Source organism: Microtus pennsylvanicus, chromosome 1 (genome assembly GCF_037038515.1).
Source record: "Microtus pennsylvanicus isolate mMicPen1 chromosome 1, mMicPen1.hap1, whole genome shotgun sequence".
Classification (NCBI taxonomy): Eukaryota; Metazoa; Chordata; class Mammalia; order Rodentia; family Cricetidae; genus Microtus; species Microtus pennsylvanicus.
This window is the reverse complement of record NC_134579.1, coordinates 80,059,991-80,081,384: the sequence shown is the minus strand read 5'-3', so window position 1 is coordinate 80,081,384 and position 21,394 is coordinate 80,059,991. Positions and strand designations below refer to the sequence as shown.

The 21,394-nt window shown below is 37.7% G+C and overlaps 2 pseudogenes; one reads left to right on the top strand and one right to left on the bottom strand.

Moving 5' to 3' along the window:
• The window catches only part of LOC142839899 (diacylglycerol O-acyltransferase 2 pseudogene), a 177,410-nt pseudogene that overhangs the window by 90,380 nt on the left and 65,636 nt on the right, over positions 1 to 21,394 (top strand).
• Positions 1 to 21,394, bottom strand: part of LOC142845705 (vomeronasal type-2 receptor 116-like) — a 38,301-nt pseudogene that overhangs the window by 14,207 nt on the left and 2,700 nt on the right.

Here is a 21,394-nt window from a genome sequence, read left to right as displayed (position 1 = left end):
CCACTAATCAAAGACTTTAAAAAAATACATTAGAGAGCCTTCAAGGTGGCTTGCTGAAAAAAAGGTGCCTGCCACCAAGCCCACAACCTTAGTTTAATTCCCAGAAAGATGATTACACTTTTTATTTAAAAAGTGAATTTAAAGAGTTTACCATTATAGGCCAGGCAAAGTGGCATATGTCTTTCTTTAGTTCTGGTACTTGGAAGACAGAGGCAGTGGATCTTTAGAAATTTAGGGGCAGCTTGATCTACATAGTGAGTTGCAGGACAGCCAGGATTACATAGAGAGTGATGGAGGAGGGTCATCTGTCTATGTGTTACCTTCATTGGTTAATAAAGAAACTGCCTTGGCCCTTTGATAGGACAGAAAATTAGGTAGGCAGAGTAGACAGAACAGAATGCTGGGAAGAAGGCAATGAGGCAGACACTATAGCTCTCCTCTCCAAGATGGACGCAGGTTAAGATCCTTCCCAGTAAGCCACCACCTCGTGGTGCTACACAAATTAATAAAAATGGGTTAATCAAGATATATGAGTTAGCCAATAAGAGGCTAGAATTAATGGGCCCAGCAGTGTTTAAAAGAATACAGTTTCCATGTAATTATTTTGGGTAAAGCTAGCTGGTGACTGGGAGCTGGGCGGCGGGAAGTGGCCCGCTGTTCCATCTACAAGAGAGACCCTGTCTCTAAAAAGTTTTCATTATAGAGGTGATTAACCTCAGCATCACATCATTTATATTCATGCATTTGAACACTTAAAGGTATTAATCAGTAATTAAATATTGAAGAAATCAGTTGTCTTAACAATACAGTATATATTAATGAAAGTTAACTGGTTCTCACTGGATTCCTGCTAACATTCTATATCATGCCCCATTATCCATTCTTTTTTTTTTTGAGTTACTGTAAATTTTTTTAAAACTTTCCCTGACTTCTATTTGAAATGAGATCCCTTTTGATACCTAGGATGGCCTTGAACTTGCAATAAACCTCCTGTCTCAGCCTCCTGAGTAATTGGTTATAACCTCACAGATATTGGTCTGCCTCTGTCTCCTGAGTGTAAAAGGTGTATATCACTACACTTTGCTTAATATCTTAGGCTAGGGAGATGGCTCAGTGTGTAAAGAGTTGGAAGTACAAATGTGAGACACTTCATAAAAATGCTATTAGTTAGAAGTAGAGAATTTTTCCATAAAACACACTTACCAGTCTCATTGGAAATCTCATTCTCTGGACACAGAGTGCAGTCAAAACAACAAGCCACATTTCCTTCTGGGAGGGATTTTCTGAATCCAGGACTACAACTTTCACTGCAGATAGACTGGGGAGTCTTAGGAAAATCAGTGAGCAAGTTATAATTCATATTTTCACTTACTACTATACTGAGCACATTATTCATAGAACTGGAACATTAGTGAACATAGTTTTTGTATCCATAAACAACCAATTGGATGGATGTTGCTGTAGCTTGGACATACACACTGCCTTAACAGTGATGACCTTCAGCCTATGATGCTGCTGAGACATGCTGAAGCCTGTAAGTGGAGAAGTATTGGGGTGGAGAAATGGTTCAGTATTAACAGCATGGGATGCTCTTGCAGAGGTCATGAATTTGATTCCCAGACTCACATTGCATGGGTCAAAATTGCCTGTAACTCCAGCTACAGGGAATCCAACAGCCTCTTTTGGCATCCATAGGCACCTGCACTTGACATGCAGATAAGATAATCCCTTCCTTCACATTCATATAAATAGTAAAAAAAATAAAAACAAAATGTTTTTTAAAAGGTGAGAAAGTTAGTGATTGGAGGCTTGCCATTGGAAGGTGTGTTGAGACAATGGACTCATCCTACCTCTAATGTTGCTGTCATGAGGTGAATGTCTTCTACTGTCACAAAGCACACCATAGTGCCTTCTCAGTCAAAAGTAATAGCTAAACAAGTCCCAGAAACCACCAAATTCAACCTAAAGATCTGTCAGTAATGACAACCCCCAACAGATGTTGTACATATTTTCATATGAAATGTGTGAGCATTTAGGTGCATATTGGTAAATGAACATGATCTCATTACATATGGTATATAAAAAATTCTCTTTCTTAAATTAGAAGTATAGAGTTTAAAAAGCACATACATGGTTCAAGGGATTGTTGGGTATGATATGGATCAAAAGCTGCCTCTGTGAGAGTCAGTGAAAGACAAGAGTTACAAGAATCACAGTTAAAACCAAATAGACTCTACTTTTAGCAGAGAAAGAATTAAAGGAAAATAAAATAAGCCTACATGGCGCTTTTGTTCCCAAAGGAACAGTCAAGCTAGTGCTGCTTCACCATCTTGCTCGCACCAGGTCAAGGACAAAAGTAGCCGTCAATGAGGGGCAGTTGGTCATGGACACTAGAAAACAGCAGCTGGAACATGTCAACCCCATTTGCTAGCCATGAGTGGATTGATGGGTGGAGAAAAACTGGGTGAGCAGATGGGAGCTGAAATGAGGCAGAGAAGCTTGAAGCTGAGATTCCTGCCTGGCATCCCGGAAACCATTGCCCAAGCAGAAATCACCCCTACCGCTGCTTTGGTGAACCGCTATGAAATATTTCCTCCACTATCATTCGTGGCCCTAAACCATGCACTGTGCTTCTTATTCCTACTTTACTCTCCATTTCCATTTCTCCAATTCCTTCCTCAATTTACTATTGAAGGAATGATGGACACCCTTAGCTCTAAAATCTGCGAAGTATATCTTCTCCAATCAGTACTCTAATGATGCTGTCTCTGAACCATGTTAGGAAAAAAAGAAAATACAAAAGTGTCTTCTACTTCAAGTTAACATGAATGTTTCTGTCAAATCTCTGTATTTGTTATTGTAATTGAATTTCCTCATAAAGATATTAGGACATCCCATGCTCAAGGATTGATAGAAGTAATATTGTGGAAATGACCATTCTACCAAAAACTATTTACAGAATCAATGCAATACCAATTTAAAATTCCTATTTCATTCTTCACAGAAATAGTAGTATCCTTAATTTTATATGGGTCCTAAAAAACAACATATACTATTTCATATATTTATATTTTTAATATCCAGTAATATTTTTTAAATTTATATAGAAAACTTAAAAATATCAGTACATAAAAAATCACAAAACTGCAAGGCAAAAGAAAAGATTAAAATATATATAGTTTAGTATAAAACATTAAAAGACGTATTCACAGAAAATATTCTGATCATGTATCTTTCTTCCTTCAATTCCTCTTAAATCTCCCTATCTCACCCTTTGTTCAACTCTATGCCCTTTCTTTCTCTATGTTTACAAAACAAGGAAACAAAACTGAAAACAGAAAACCCCAATGAAACAAACACACATAAAGCAAAAGACCAATAAAATAGAAAGTTTTCAAACAAAGAAATATGACATAAAAGTTCTACAAAAATAACATTGAGATTCTTGGGAATGGACTCTTCCCTGAAATGAGACTTTATTAGAAGAAATTACTCTTTTCTTTATAAGAAGGTCCATTGTAAATAGATTTTGGTTAGGAGGTCCTTATCAAGATTTGTTTTACTATGTGTAGTTAATTGTATTATAATTATACCCAACTCACCTCTGTAATTCCTGTGGCCCATTCTATCATGTCCTCAGATAAAGATAATTGTTGACCAAGTGGACCATATGGGGAAAACTGTCCAACTTTTACTTTAAGTCCTAGACCTTCTGGAAAGTTCCAATAGTTGAGAATGTCATACTCTGCATTCAGTTTCATTTTCTCATTCAAATTCACTTGTTCTCCAGCATGATTAGTAAACTGCTTGTCTTTTAGAAAAGGGTGCAGCTAAAAAAGATGTATTATTTTATGAAGCTGGTACCAGAGTGAAGACAAATAACTGAAGTGTTTGGGAAAGTTTTGTATAGTTTAAATTCTTGATGCATAAAGTAAATTTAACATAGGTATCAAGAATGTAGGGCAAATGGCAGCCTATGGATAGCTAATATATTATGATATTTTTGAAAATAACAATCTTGTTAATAGATAGTAGCTCTCAATAACAAGCACCAAGATAAAAAGTAAGTGAAAGAAAACCTGGCAATTGTCAGTTTGTCTAACAAAATTTAGTTGTAGTAGGAGGCCACTTGTTCATTTCCTGGCCACCCAGACTCCCTAAATAACCACACTGAAACTGTATTAATTAAATCAAGGCTTGGTCTATTAAATCTAGCTTCCTATTGGCTAGCTTTTATATCCTTTTTAAAATTTCTGTTTTTAGTTTTATTAAATATAAAACTTTGGAAAAGAAAATCAAATTCAAGCTGGATGTATAAGTTTAATTCAATACAATGAACAGTAGTATCTCTGAACAAGTTGGGGCCTAACTCTCTGAGTTTAGTTGTTCTTTTTGTCATTAAATAAATAATGACCTCTCCAGGGATAATAACAAACATCAAAGCAAACAAAACAAGAACAACAAATAAACAAAAACACAAAAGCATCTTGAGAACACATAACTTAATAAATCCCTGAAGAAAAACTATGAGATATAAAATATAAATGAATATCATTTGGTGTGTATTTCTAAGAAAAAAATAAACTCCTTGAGATGAAAATAGAATAGAAACAGAAACCACATAAAATTGAAGTTTTTATTATTCATCATCCATCATATTTAGTAAGTAAAGGTATTAGGCAGGATTTTAAGAAATCATCACCCTTGGCTTTGGGGGAAAATAAATGAAAAAAAAGCTAAATCACCACTGAATTATAACGCAGGGTATATATACTTGGAGAAAATAAAAACATATTTGAATTCTCTCTTTGTGGTAGGTGTTTTTGTGATTTTTGAAATTTTATTCTACTCTCATACATTACATCCCTACCACAGTTTGCCCTGCCTTCAATTCTCCCAATTCCTTCCCCTTACCTCCCTTTTCTGCCAGATATCCTCCTCCTCCATTTCCCTTCAAACAAACAAGTAGCTGACCTCCCTGTGATATCCACTGAATATGACCTAACAAATTGCAGTAAGACTAGGAAGAAAACCTCATATCAGGGCTGGAGGAGATAGTCCAGTAGGAGGAAAAGGGTCCCAAGAGCAGGCAAATGAGTCAGAGACACCCCTAACTTTCACTGTTAGGAATTTCACAAGAGCACAAAGCTAATAACCATAACAAATATGCAAAGGATCTACCTCAGATTCATGAATGCTCCATGGTTGCCACTTCAGACTCTGTGAGCCCCCATAAGCCCTTCTTGGTTTATTTTATAAGCCATGTTCTCATGATTTTTTCCCACCTCTCTGGCTCATACAATCCTTCCTCCCTGTCTTCCTCAGGGTTTGGCTGTGGATCAAAGCCTATGCTCCCATCAGTTGCTAGATGAAGAAAGCCTCTCTGATGACAACTGTATAATTCATCAATATATGAATATAGCAGAATATGATTAGGAACACAGATTGCTCCAATCATAAGAGGTCAGTCAACAGCCATGCAGCTGGTGACCCCACTCTCTAGGACCTCAACAGTGGAACAAATACCTGGGCCCTCCACCAACTCCCCAGACTTTTCTAGCCAGCCAGCATGGAGTTTCTTGTAGGTAGGCACCCCTAAAACTGAAACCCAGCCAGCGGCCCCTACAAACTACTAACCCTACCCTGCCCCCAACCCCCCTAATCCTCCTGCAACCACAGTGGAACTCTGAAACACAGCTTACTCCAATACTGAGGGGACTTGAGAGGTTAGTGAACAGCCACATGGTGGGACAACCCACTCCCTAGGACCTCCACAGTGGGACAAATCTCCAGGCCCCTTCCCCAACTCCCAGCCTTTCCAAGCCAGCCAGCAGGTAGTTTCCTGTAGTAAACTCCCTGAAAACCCAACCCCATCCACTAGACCCACCAAGCTACTAGAGACACCCTGCCTATGAGCTCAGAGTTTGCTTCAATACTAAGAGGACCAAGAGCTTGCTACAACACTGAGAGAACCAAGAGAGAGCACCAAGAGAGTAAAACAGGAGAGAAGACCACAAGAACAGACTTATAGAGACCTCAGAGCTTCTTTGAGATGACATTGACAAAAGAAAACAGACTAAGAAAAACTCCCAAATGCTCAGACAGCCACTGCAAGGATCCAATCAAGATGCAAAGACACTCCTTACATCAACTGAAGGAAGAGATGGATAGGTGCCAATGCAAGAATTCCTCCAACAACCTAAAAAGCAACATGGCAACATCACAACACAGTAGAGACACAACAGGAAGACTTAATCATCCAAACCCAGAATAATCAGAAGAAAATGACTTTAAATATAATTTTTTAAAATGATGGAGACCTTTAAAGAGGAATAAAGAACTCCTTAAAGAAATGTAAGAAAAGACAAACAAAAATTGAAATAAATTAATAAATCCCTCAAAGAAACCCCCCCCCAAAAAACAATCAAACAAGTAAAGCAAACAGTTCAAGACTTGAAGACAAAAATAGAGATAATAAAGAACACACAAACTGAGGGAATTCTGGATATCAAAAATCTGGGTAAACAAACAGGAGCTACAGAGACAAGTATAACCAACAGAATACAAGAGATAGAAGAAAAATTTCAGGTGCTGAAGATATATAAAGAAAACAGACTCATTGGTCAAAGAAATTGTTAAATACAACAAATTTGTAACACAAAACATCCAGGAAATCTGGGACACCATGAAAAGACCTAACCTAAGAATAATAGGGGTAGAAGAAAGAGAAGAAATCCAGCTCAAAGGTACAGAAAATATATTGAACAAAACCATAGAAAAAAACTTACCCAACTAAAGAATGGCATCCTTATGAATGTACAAGAAGCTTACAGAATGCCAAATAGACTGGATTAAAAAAAATAGTCCCTTCACCATATAATAATCAAAACACAAAAATACAGTATAAAGAAAAATTAAGAGCTGCAAGGGAAAAGGTCAAGTAACAAGGTAAACCTATCAGAATTATACTTCATTTCTCGATAGAAATCATGAAAGCCAGGAAGTCCTGGATAGAAGTGCTACAGACACAAAGAGACCATGGATGTAAGCCCAGACTGCTATACCCAGAAAATCTTTCAGTCACCATTGATGGAAAAAACAAGATATTCCATAAGAAAAACAGATTTAAACAATATGTATCCACAAACCCAGCCCTACAGAAAGTACTAAAAGGAGAACCCCAACCCAGGAAAGATAACTGCACTCACAAAAACACAGGCAACTGATAACCTCCTCCCAGCATAACTGAAAGAATGGATACACACAAACACTACTACCTAAAAAATAAACAAAATTAACAACTGCTGGTCATTAATATCACTTAATATCAATGGACTCAATTCACATATTTTTTTAAAAAAAACATAGCCTAAGAGAATGGATACAAAAACAGGATCCAACCTTCTGCTATATACAAGAAATACATCTCAGGCTCAAAGACAGATATTACTTCAGAATAAAGGGGTGGGAAAAGGTTTTCCAATCAAATAGAACTAAGAAGTAAGTGGGTGTAGCTATCCAAATATCTAACAAAATAGTTATCAAACTAAAGTCAATCAGAAGATAAGGAAAAGGACACTTTATATACATATTAGGAAAAATTGTCTTTTATATCTTAATTTAACACATTTCCATTATTTTATATATTTTTTATTTTTCACTTTTTTATTATTAAAAATTTCTGCTTCCTCCCCGCCTCTGCCTCCCATTTCTCTCCCCCTCCCCCGCTCTTTTCCCCCTCCCTCTCCAGCCCGAAGAGCAGTCAGGGTTCCCTGCCTTGTGGGAAGTCTAAGGTCCTCCCCCCTACACCCAAGTCTAGGAAGGTAAGCACCCAAACAGCCTAGGCTCCCACAAAGCCAGTACATGCAGTAGGATCAAAACCCAGTGCCATAGTTCTTGGCTTCTCAGCAGCCCTCATTGTCTGCCATGTTCAGAGAGTCCGGTTTTATCCCATGCTTTTTAAGACCCAGTCCAGCTGGCCAAAAACTGGGAATGGGGGGTGGGGTGGGATGGGGGAAAGGGGAGATGGGGAGAGAAAAGTGAGAAGGGGAGGATGGGAAGAACTTGGGGGAATGGGATGGTTGCGATAAAGGAAGGGTAGATATGGGAGCAGGGAAGTATATATCTTAATTAAGGGAGCCAATTTTAGAGTTGGCAAGAGACTTGACCCTAGAGGGGTTCCCAGGTGTCCAGGGAGATGTCCCCAGCTAGTTCCTAGGGCAGTTGAGAAGAGGAAGCCTGAAGTGGCCCTACCCTATAGTCATACTGAGGAATATCTTGCATATCATCATAGAATCTTCATCTGCTGATCGAAGGAGATAGAGAGAGAGACCCACATTGGAGCACCGGACTGTGCTTCCATGGTCCAAATGAGGAGCAGAAGGAGGGAGAACACGAGCAAGGAAGTCAGGACCTGAGGGGTGCACCCACACACTGAGACATTGGGGCTGATCTCTTGGGAACTCACCATTATTTTATATTTTAATCACGAGACTCATGGCCTATGGGCAAGGTCCCAGCATGTCTGTTTCCAGGGTTGGCTCCATAGCTTCTCCTCACTCCACCTCCTCTCTCCCAGCATTCAGTTTAGAAACACAGAAAACAATCCAAAGAATCAATGAAACAAAAAGCTGTTTCTTGGAGAAAATCAACAAGATTGACAAACCCCTATCCAAACTACTCAAAAGGCAGAGAGAGATCCTGCAAATTAACAAGATTAGAAATGAAAAAGGGGAACTAAGCACAGACACAGAAGAATTCGAAGAATCATTAGATCTTACTACAAAAGCCTGTATGCCACAAAATTGAAAAATGTGAAAGAAACTGACATTTTTTTTAGATAAGTACCATATACCAAAATTAAATCAAGACCAGGTGAACAATTTAAATAGACCTGTAGGTCGTGAGGAATTAGAAGCTGTTATCAAAAACCTCCCTACCAAAGAAAGCCCAGAACCAGATGGTTTCAATGTTGAATTCTACCAGAACTTCCAAGAAGAACTAATACCTATACTCCTTAATGTGTTTCATATAATAGAAACAGAAGAGTCACTGCCAAACTCCTTTTATGAAGCTACAGTTACCCTGATACCAAAACCATGCAAAGACTCAACCAAGAAAGAGAATTACATACCAATCTCACTCATGAACAGCGATGCAAAAATTCTCAATAAAATACTGGCAAACCGAATCCAAGAACACATCAAAAATATTATACATTATGATCAAGTAGGCTTCATCCTAGAGAGGAAGGGCTGGTTCAACATATGAAAATCTATCAATGTAATCCATCATATAAATAAACTGAAAGAAAAAAACCATATGATCATTTCATTAGATGCTGAAAAAGCATTTGACAAAATTCAACACCCTGTATGATAAAGGTCTCGAAGACTTAGGGATACAAGGTTCATTCCTAAATATAATAAAAGCAATATACAGCAAGTCAACAGCTAACATCAAATTAAATGGAGAGAAACTCAAAGCCATTCCACTAAAATCAGAAACAAGACAAGGCTGTCCACTCTCTCCATACCTCTTTAATATAGTGCTTGAAGTTCTAGCAATAGCAATAAGACAACATAAGGAGATCATGGGGATTCAAATTGGAAAGAAGTCAAACTTTCATTATTTGCAGATGATATGATAGAGTACATAAATGACCCCAAAAACTCTACCAAAGAACTCCTACAGCTTATAAACATCTTTAGTAATGTGGCAGAATACAAGATCAACTCCAAAAAAATCAGTCCCCTCCTATACACAAAGAACAATGGAGCAGACAGGGAAATCAGAGAAGCATCACCTTTCACAATAGCCACAAATAGCATAAAGTATCTTGGGGTAACTTTAACCAAGGAAGTGAAAGATCTATTTCACAAGAACTTTATGTCTTTGAAGAAAGAAATTGAAGAGGATACCAGAAAATGGAAGGATCTCCCATGCTCTTGGATTGGGAGGATTAACATAGTAAAAATGGCAATTCTACCAAAAGCAATCTATAGATTCAATGCAATCCCTATCAAAATCCCAACAAAATTCTTCACAGACCTTGAGAGAACAATAATCAACTTTATATGGAAAAACAAAAAACCCAGGATAGCCAAAACAATCATACAATAAAAGAATTTCCAGAGGCATTACCATCCCCAACTTCAAACTCTATTACAGAGCTATAGTAATGAAAACAGCTTGGTACTGGCACAAAAACAAAGATGTTGACCAAAGGAAACGAATCAAAGACCTGGATATTAATCCACAACTTTTCACTTTACCCTCAGGGAGACTCTTTTGACAAGGGCAAAAAGCAGCCACATTCTTCACCGAAATATTGAGTGTGGTAACCCAGACCCAGAAAGACAAATATAATATGTTCTCACTCATAAGTGGCTTTTAGACATAAAGCAAAGAAAATCCAATATACAATTCACAAGCCCAGAGAAACTAGACAGCAAACAGGACCCTAAGAGAGACATACGTGGATCTAATCTACGTGGGGGAGTTGAAAAGGACAAGATCTTCTAAGTAACTGGGAGTATGTGAATAATATGAGAAAGTGAAAGGGGACAGGGGAGAGGAGTGGATAAAATATATAGCTCAATAAAAATAAAAAATAAATGTGTTAATTTAAATGTAAGAGCTGTTTGTAAGAAGTCTGACCTATAGGCCAAAAAGTTTATAAATAATACAAGCCTTTGAGTGATTACTTAAAAGTGGCTGCAGGATGGAACGAGACATAAAAACTTCTATTTATAGAGCACCTTACCCTGGGACAGCCACGCCCTTCCCTTCTTCTGTGGACTTTATGGCATGTTGTGAAGTAACGTGCCTGGGAACTCTACTACCTTCATTCATCTCCACTGTCCAGTCTGTCTGCACAGGCTTTGCTGCATCTTGTGGTAGTCCTGTGAAGTATCCCTTCTTTACTCAACTCAGTCATTTCCCTTTTTTAAAGCTTCTTCTCCATGGATGGGACGCCACATACTTAAGATTAATACTCTCAGAAGGTTCCTTCCTCCAGCTTTTCTCTGCAGATTCCATTCTCCACATTTTGTGATTCCTTCCATGTGCCTAGGCACTCCACCCTCCACACTCAGCTCTGGCCTCTCAGCAAATGTCCACAGCCTCAACTGAATCCCATGGGACTCGCAAGATTACACATATTCTGTATTTTTATATAGAAATCTTTGATCTGGCAACATAAAATACTGATGTGGATTTAGAACACATTTTCTTCCTTCCTTTTAATTATTTCTGTATAAATCTTGACTTACCCCCCCCCCCTTTGTCAGTGTTTCTAGTAGTTTATTTTGTATTCTTAGAGATTCTAAGATAAGTAGTGTGGCCTCCTAATGAAGACATTTAGAAAAATCACATTGCTTATGTTATAAGCAATCCAATGGGAAACACATTACCTGCAGGCTGAAAACATCAATTCTTCTGCCTTTCTTAATGGTTTTACTTCTACTTGATGAAGAAGCATCTCATGAAGGCTGTGGGCCACAGCATACACAGCATTGTATGTATTGTAAGCATACTCGGTTATCACCTTATCAAAATGGTTGTTAGGTGAGTCATGCAAGGAAACATTAGGCACACAGTTCTCAACTGTAGTACGGTCATCAGCAAATGAGCAGTTAAAAAAGTAGAACCAGAACCTTTGAAGGTAAAAATCTTCTGGGTATTTGAAAGGGTGAAGAGTTTGGGTAAAATTTTTGAAACCAGAGAGTTCTTTGTGGTGATGTGAGAAAATGAGGCTCCCATGCAATGAGTGCAAAATGAAATGCTTTGAATGGCTGATATCATTCCATTCTGAGTTCATGATCCAAACTTTCCCTGTAACTAAAGTCTGCTTTAAATAAGACAGGAAGCCTCTCAGAAAGTCACTGTCCCCATAGGTGATGATCACATTTGCTGATGATTTCAGAACCCGTGTAGGATTCAATTGTTTCTGTGCCAAAAACGATACTTTACTGACTGGGATCATCTCCACAAAATCTCTACATATTCTGTTTCTGTCCATTTCTGCCCTCAGGTCTGAGATTATCTGAACACCTTTTTGTCCTTCAGATACAATCAACCCCACCCAATTCCACTGGAAATAATTCAACAATAAGACAATGCCACTGGCCAGAGATGTGTCCTTGGAGGCCATTTGATAGAGATTGGGAAACTGATCATGATTATTCAGGTTAGGATCGAAAGACCCAATGGTCAGCTAAAATGAAAAGAAGTAGAAGCAGAATTAAGAGGAGGAACTATAAAGCATGGGTCAAATCATGACAGACTTGTAGAATCAGCTAGAGTGATGAAGAGAATTTGCTCATCACATCTATATACATGTACACATGAGGTAAAAGGCTAATATTGGAACTACCTTGTCAATCTTCACTTTACTCTTTTTTTCTTTTGAGCATAGGTCTCTAAGTGAACATGCAGCTCACTGCTTTGGCTAGCCTGACTTTCTTATGAGGGACTCTCTGCTTTACCAGAACTGAGGTTAAAGATATGTCTTGTCATGGCCAGATTTCATGTGCTAGAGATTCACACTCAGGTTCTCATGGTTGTGAATCAAATACTTTACTCCCAAAGTCACCTCTCTATATTATAATACCATTAAAATACTGGTATCCTACTTTCTGGGAGCTTTCTAGAAAATTCCTCATCACTCACAGTCCCAGGTAATCACTGTCTGCTCCTGCCTATCCCTTTTCTCTGTCCTAGACCATGGAAATATGGATATGTCGCCAAGTCACTGAACACTCACTCTTTGGGATTAAAAACTTTGTCAGATGTATAATCATAATTTTCTTTCATGCTCATTTTTCACCTTGGGATGATCCTGAACTTGTGTTTTTCATCTCTCTACTCCACTCGTTCTCACCTGTGGATATTTGTAGAGTCCCAGCAGTGTTCCTATCTGGGCAGATATTATCCAGGATACTCCTGAGAGTACAGCAACAGACTTCATTTCTTTCCTGCAGTTGTAATTACTTATATATTTCTTCCCTGATAGCCACGTGATGCATCTATCCAATGTCAACCATTCACTATACAGGACATTATAGATATCATACCCCAGAGACACATTGGGTAAAGATGAGGGTTCATGTTGATCTCCTCAATGGCAAAAACCATTGCCAGGACAATTTGGTAGTTATTTATATTTAACCTGAACAGAAGACACAAGAATATTTAGGGGTGCTGTCTTTTGAATGTCAAATATCTCCCACATATTCACATCTGAACATTCTGCCTTCAGTTGATGACATTGATGAAGGCTGTGGAACTTTAAAAAGTTTGAGCATTACTGGAAGAAGTCTTTCACTGGAGACGGGCCTTTGGACTTTATACTTTTGCTTCAGTTCCTGTCCAGTCTCTTGCTTTTTGAGTGAAAATACAATGCAACTAGTGAAATTCCAGCTCCTGTCATTGTGATTTCTCTTCCTGTTGTCATGCCTAAGCTAACACGACAGATAGTATCTCCTGGAAGTATAAGCCAAAATAAATCATTCCCCTTAGCTAGCTTTTTTATGGTATTTTATCACAGTAATGGAAAAAAATATTAGTAAGGGGAAATATTCAAGCCATGACTATTACTTTTGCATGCAAAAATTACTTTTAGAGATTAGATGTTTGCATCTTTATAACATCAGCATTTTAAAATTTATATCTATTTGGACTGAAATATTAATAATGCATTTTTAGGTAAGTAATGTTATCTGGTCATGAAAGTGGAGTCTCATAAATGACATTAGCATTTTTCTGAAGGCCCAGAGGCAATATTGAGTCATTGACTATGTCAGAGAAGAAGGTGGAAGCATGTTCTTAAGGAAAAAATTCAGAATAAATTTCAGACTTCAATGCAGAGTAGCTAGGTTTCTGCAAATACCAGTCCCTGTATTTGGAGTCTGTGAAGCACATTTTCATGGCTGCCTTATATATCAACATTTTATTTTTTTAAAAAATGTCAGTATAGGCAAAATATAAACAGTGTGCCAGAATATGGGGTATGTGCATGGAAAGTCTTAAGCAGGGAATACTGTAGAAGTATGGTGAAAAGTAGGGGGATTAAAGGGATATGTAATCCAAAAGAAGAGGACATGAAAGCATAGGAATCTTTACAGTCCAACCTGAAAAACTAAGTAGAGGCCTGGTAGAACACATGTGGGCTTCTTCCTTTTTTCATCTGTTCCTCCCTTTCCTCCTCCCACCTTTCCTTCCTTCCTTCCTTCAATCCTTCCTTCCACCCTCCCTCCCTCCCTCCCTCCCTCCCTCCGTCCCTCCTCTCTCTCTCTCTCTCTCCATCTCTCCCTCCCTCTTTCCTTCCCTCCCTCCCTCTCCCTCTCTTTTTCTAATTAATTTAACCTACACTGAAAGACTAGAACTAAATATGAACATTTACACATACAAAAATTTTCTGTCCAATGCTTTGATGTTGGGTAAAGTCTGAAGCACAATGGCAGATTTTTACCGTTTGTGCCTTTTCAGTCTCATCTGGTGTAGCTATGATGATTTCCAATTTGAATAAACACAAATTGTCATCTGACATTCTGATTATGACAGATGAAGCCCTACTGAAAGTTTTGTCACATTTATTATAGTCAAATGAATTCTCTTGAGTATTTATTGATATTGAAGAAATATTTGTTACAGCTAAATAATTCTGGGACAATTTAAGTCATTTTAGAGTAGATTCAATAATCTACCCTTTCAGCCTACCATATCTGTATCTCCCTTTTTTCCAAAACAAGAACCCTGAATCTAATATCCTTTGTTTAGCTTTTTTCCTGACTATTATAAACCAATAATAACTTGTAACCAATCTGCCTAAACAATGACAATATTCATAATTCAATGGAAGACCAAAATCCATCCACCCTACATTTTGGAAATATGGGTGTTGTGTTCTTAAATTTACTTCTTACTGTCTGGGAGTGATGGGATCTTTAGTGGATCCTGAAAGGAAAAATTTGGGTTAATTATCAAGTCCTGGGAGAGGTCGCTGTATCACTTGTTATCCAATCTCTGTGTAATGGAAAGTGCAGGGCTTTTCTCCAGTCTTAGCTAAAGTAGTCTGTGAGGCTAGATCATCTCTACTAACTACCTTGACATTGTTCTGAGCAGTTTTTAGTCCAAAGTCAATCTTTAGGTGGTGTTTTTCAGCTTAGTGATGCCATAATAGTCCTCGTGGAATTGTGGATATGGGACCCCATCCTCCTTTTGGAGACTTCAGAGATTGCATTAAGTCAGAATATTCCTTTCCTTGGTAAGTTTTCCTAATAGTCCCTTCTACTTTGGATTTTCTTTTTGTACAAATGTCTTTAAATTCCTAAAAATAATTGTTTTTATTTTCCTGGAAAGACAAAAGAAAACCCTACCCCAACCCTAACTTTGGAGAGGTTCCCTTTTCGCAAGTTACATCTGATCAAATAAAAAAAAAAGTATGTTAGTTTTGTAGGTTAGTTTAGATTAAATGACCATGCTGTTTGATGAATTATCATCTCTTCTAATTAAGAGATCTCTCTTGTTCATTTTGAATAGTTATCAATTTCGATAGTATTCATAAATTTTCATCCCCTATAGAATAAAAAGCAAAACCAACCCCCATGTCCCGGTTTCCATTCTAAGGTCAACACATCTTTAAAATATCCTGGCTGATTTAATTCCATAGGTTTTTCTATATCCAATGTCTCTCTGCGGTTGTTCCTTTCTCATTTAGAAAATTCAAAGTTAATAAAGCATTGTGCAATCTATTTCCGGAGGTCTTTGTTACCCGTTATGGTTTATTTAACACATCCTTTAGAGTTCAACTTGATCTTTCAATAACTGCTTGCCATATCAGATTGTGTGGTATATCTGAAATGTGCTTCATATTATCATAAGCAAAACGCTGTTTAATTTTCTTAGAGATATATTCTGGAGCATTGTTCACCTTAATTTGTACAGGTATATCCATTATGGCCATAATTTCTAAAAAGTGTATGAATCCCGAATCAGCCTTCTCTAAACTCAGAGCAATTGCCCATTGAAATACTGACTAGGTATCACTGATGTAGTGTACATATTTTAATTTTCACAATTATACAAAATGGAACGCATCCATCTGCCAGATTTCATTCCTTTGAGTATCCTTTGGTTTACTTTCTACAGGTAGTGGTATTTGGTTGTATAAAAAACAAGTAGGATATTTCCCTGCCTTGTTGGCTGCTGCGGGAGGACCTTCGGCTCCTTCAGCCAATAGCCCCTGAAGTATGAGCACACTGTGCTGCGGGAGCCCCTTCCGTTCCTTCAGCCAATAGCTGCTGAAATACCAGCCCACTGGGGCATGGTCTATTTACCTTTAAAAAAGAGCAGCAAGCCTCGGCTTGCTCTCTTGGTTCCGGCGCTTGGTTCCAACTCCTGCTCCAATGACTAGGCTTCTTTCCTGATGGTGTTTTGTGAGTTTTACCCCCAAAATAAATACCCCTTTAAATCCTAACTGGTATGGGATTGTTTCGCGCATTAGTTGGCATATGATGGAAAAGTGTTTTTAAATCTTTACTATTGACATGATGTTTTTTATGAAATTCTGAGTCTTTCAGTGTATTTCCTTTCAATAATTGATCTATTTCTCAATTTCCTTTTGTTAAAGAACCTGGCAAACCTGTACGGGATTGGATGTGTGTTTTGTATTTGGGATGATTCCTAGTCCCGATTATATCTTGTAACTGAATGATTAATAAAGCCAATTCTGTATCATCTGGTATAAACTCAATGATTTCAATCCACAAAACAACTCTTTCAGCATATTGTGAATTGGTAACTATGGCGAGAGGGTCTTTAAAATCTCTTAGAATTCTGAGAATATCATATACTCCTGACTTTTGGAAAGAATCATAAGGTCTTTGAGCCACCTTATTTAAATTTTCTGATTTTTTTTGTTTTGTTTTTCAGACAGGTTTTCTCTGTAGCTTTGGAGCCTATCCTGGAACTACCTCTTGAAAACCATGTTGGCCTCAAACTCAAGGAAATCCTTCTACTTCTTCTGCCCAAGTGCTGAAATAAAAGGTGTGCACCACCACCATTGGGCTAAATTTTCTGATCTGTAACCTGCCTTCCCTGTTTTATTTGCAACAGTATAGAATGTATGGGTTCCTGATATTGGTGTTTCCCTTACAATGTGAGGAATGATCCAACTAGCTTTCTTTATAAATTGAATACTCTTGCTTTTGGGATGATTGTTGTTAATTTCTCCCTCAAAATTACTGTATGTTCTTTATCAATCCATAATTTGTCAATTTCATCATTGACAAAAGGTACTGTAATTTCTACTGTGTCTATTCCCTTAACTGACAAAGTCTCAATTTTCCTTCTAGAATAAATTCAGAGACCTTTTCCACATAAGTTATTTTTTTTACTCTGTTTAGGTGGTTAAAAAAAGATCAATTCTAAGGTAATATCTTCCCTCTGCACTCAAATTCCATTTGGGGAATTCTTTGAGGGTAACATGATCAGAATACAGTTAAGTTTTGGATTCACATGATCCACATGCATATTCTATAATTTCTTTCCCACCAAAGCCAATTCTTTCTCAGCTTCAGCTGATAATTTCCTAGGACTATTTAAGTTCTTAAACTCCCTAAGGTTTTGAACAAATTACTCAGTTCATCAGGATTCACTTCAATAGTGGGCCATAGATTAGAAGTATCTCCTAGCAATCCTTGGAGGTCATAAGAGTCTGCTGGACGATCGCTGGGTTTGGGGGCAGGATGGGGCTAGTAGTTTGTAAGGGCTCCTGGATGGGTTTGGGTTTTCGGGGAGCCTACCCACAGGAAACTCCCTGATGACTGTCTATAAAAGCCAAAGGAATAGCCTTTAATACATGGGCACAAGAGACCAATTCCTAAATATAACCCCAGTAGCACAGACACTGAGAACAACAAATAAATAAATGGGACCTCCTGAAACCGAGAAGCTCTACAAAGCAAAGAACACAATCAATAAGATAAAAAGACAGCCTGCTGAATGGGAAAAGAGCTTCACCAACCCCACATCAGACAAAGGATTGATCTCCAAAATATATAAAGAACTCAAGAAATTAGACATTAAAATTCTAAATAACCCAATTAAAAATGGGGTATTGAACTAAAGAGAGATTCCTCAACAGAAGAATATTAAATGGCCAAAAGATACTTAAGGAAATGTTCAACATCCTTAGTCATCAGGGAAATGCAAAGCAAAACAACTCTGAGACACCATCTTACATCTGTCAGAAAGGCTAAGATCAAAAACACCAATGATAGCTTGTGCTGGAGAGGATGTGGAGTAAGGGGAACACTCTTCCATTGCTATTGGGAAGACAACCTTGTACAACCACGTTAGAAATCAATATGGCAGTTTCTCAGAAAATTGGGAATCAATCTACTTAAGGATCCAGCAATACCACTCTTGTGCATATACCCAAAAGATGCTCAATCATACTATAAAATCATTTGTTCAACTATGTCCATAGCAGCATTATTTGTAATAGTCAGAACCTGGAAACAACCTAGATGCCCCTCAACTGAAGAATGGATAAATAAATGTGGCACATCTACACAGAGTACTATACAGCAGTAAAAAAACAATGTCATCGGGGCTGGAGAGATGGATCAGCAGTTAAGAGCATTGCCTGCTCTTCCAAAGGTCCTGAGTTCAATTCCCAGCAACCACATGGTGACTCACAACCATCTGTAATAAGGTCTGGTGCCCTCTTCTGGCCTGCAGGCACACACATAGACAGAATATTATATACATAATAAATAATTATTTTTAAAAAAATGATAAAACAAACAAAAAACAATGTCATCTTAAATTTTGTATGCAAATGGATGGAATTAAAAAACACTATCCTGAGTGAGGTAACCCAGACCCAAAAATAATAATATGGTATGTACTCAGTAATAAGTGGATGCTAGCTATAAACAATGGACATTAAGCATATAGTTCATGATCCTAGAAACGCTAAGCTATAAGGTGAACCCAAAGAAAACCATGAAAATTGGAAATAGACAAGTTCACATGACAAAATTGGGAGCATGGGGACTGGGGGAGAAGGGAAGGTAAGAAAGGAAGAGGAGGAGAGGAGGGTTAAAGAGAACTTGAGGGAATGGGATAGTCAAGATGGAGAAAAGACATAATGAGAGCAAGGAAAGAGATATTTTGATTGAGGGAGCCATTATAGGGTTAGCAGGAACCTGGTTCTAGAGAAATTCACAGGAATCCTCAAGGCTGACTCCAGCTACGACCCTAAGCAATAAATGAGAGGGGGACGGATCTTCATTAGCCCTGTAGTCAGACTGATAAATATCTTATATATCACCATAGAATCTTCATCCAGCAAATGATGGAAACAGAGGCAGAGACCGGCATCGGAGCACTGCCAAATTCCAGGTGAAGAGTGAGAGGAATGAGAATATGAGCAAAGAGGTCAAGATCATGATGGGTACACCCACTGAAGCAGTCTATCTGATGTAATTGGAGCTCACAAACTCCAGCTGCCCTGGGAAGGAACAAGCATGGAACCAAACTTGTCCATCTGAATGTGGTTGACAGTTGCATGGCTGGGGCAGACTGAGGGGCCACTGGTAGTGGCGCCAGGATTTATCCCTACCGGATGTACTGGCTTTTAGGGAACCTATTCTCTTTGAATGGATACTTTGTTCAGCCTAGATACAGTAGGGAGGGCCTTGGACCTTTCCCAAAGCAATGTGCCTTACCCTCCCTGAGGATTGGAGGGGATATAGTGAGAGGAGGATGTATTGAGGGAATGGGAGGAGGGAAGAGAGGGGGAACTTGGATTGGTATTTTTTAAAAATTTAATAAATTTTGTAAAAAATCATAGTATCCCCCTTAGGTACATATAATTAATTTATTAATTATATCTAAAAATGTGAAAAGAATTACATGAATAGTAAAAATTATATGTTTTTAAATAAAATACATGACTATTTTGAATACCAAAAAAAGAATCTGCAATTGATCTCTCCTATTTTATAACTTTTATGGCCTATTATTTCATAAACCTATTTTATAGCCTAAATAACTAAAAGAATCTCCTCTTTATATTTTTTTTTCAGGAAAAACTGTAATCCCAACAAGGAAAAATATTTTTTACTTTCACCAACATTCCAAAGTATTTACATTTGAATCAGATAATAAAATGCATCTATGTAAAGTATAAATTGAGGAAATTGTTGTGTATCATTTCAAATGGTTGATGTACAAATTATAGGCACAGGTTAAGGCTATTTAACATTCCCTGTGGGAGAATCTTCCATTAATATTCTCTAACATGCTGAGAATTATTATAAGTAGACACCATTAAGCAAATTTTTCTCTGTCTTCTTCTTGTAAAGGTATAGTGAAGATTCAACCTTTTAAATCAATAATTATAAGAGGTCATCCTTTAGGCAATGAAGAAGGCAAAGGAATTCTAGACCATAGAGAGCCCATTGACTGGATTACCTCATTAACAGTTCTTAGATCTGTTACCATTCTCCATTCTCCACATTTCTTTTTAACAACAAATACAGAATTACAAGGGCTGGTTGGTTCTTCAATAGGCTGAGCATTTAGCGTCTCCTTTTCCAGCTGTTCTAAGGCCTGCAGTTTTCCTGTTGTCAAAGGTCATTGAACAACCCATACAGGTTTTTCAACCATTTTAAAGACAGGGATGCTGATGACTTTAGAAGATCAGCAGCTGTTGTCCCCTGTTCTTGTACAATATGAATCATAGGTGACTTCTCTTTACAATACCTTCTAATATTTTCTCAGAATCATAAGTTAATATATTGTTTGTTTCTAAGATTGGGGAAATGTTAATATGAGTATTTCATTGCTATAACAAATCACACCCCTACAAATTCATTGCTATGTTAGCAACATATGGTTTTGATTTTCCAATCTGTCTTTGTGGCCGTATGCATTTGACCCTTCTCATGCTCTGTTTTACCTGAGATAAAGCTCCAATCCTCAAATGCATTTACCTCTTGAAGAGGTCAATTTTGATGCCAAGATTCTGTTACATGTATTGTTACATTCACACCTGTGTCTTCCAGACCTTCAATGGTAATGTCATTTATTTGTAATTTAATTTGGTCTTTGTTCATATAAAGTTTGGAAGTTTGCCAAAATACTTGCTTTATGGTTTTTCCTGAATTATTTGTTTTCTCTTCTATAGCTAGTGTATCATCCAGAGAAGTATGGTTTCTTACAATAGGCACCAGGTTCTTTAATTCTTTGGAAAGGAATTTCCTCTATGATGACCGAAAACAACTGAACTGAGCTTGGCTTGGGGCCATGTGAGATGCCCTTCAAGGAATTTCCTGACAGCAAAAGGTTACCTTAGATGTCATTAGTACAATGCCTGCCT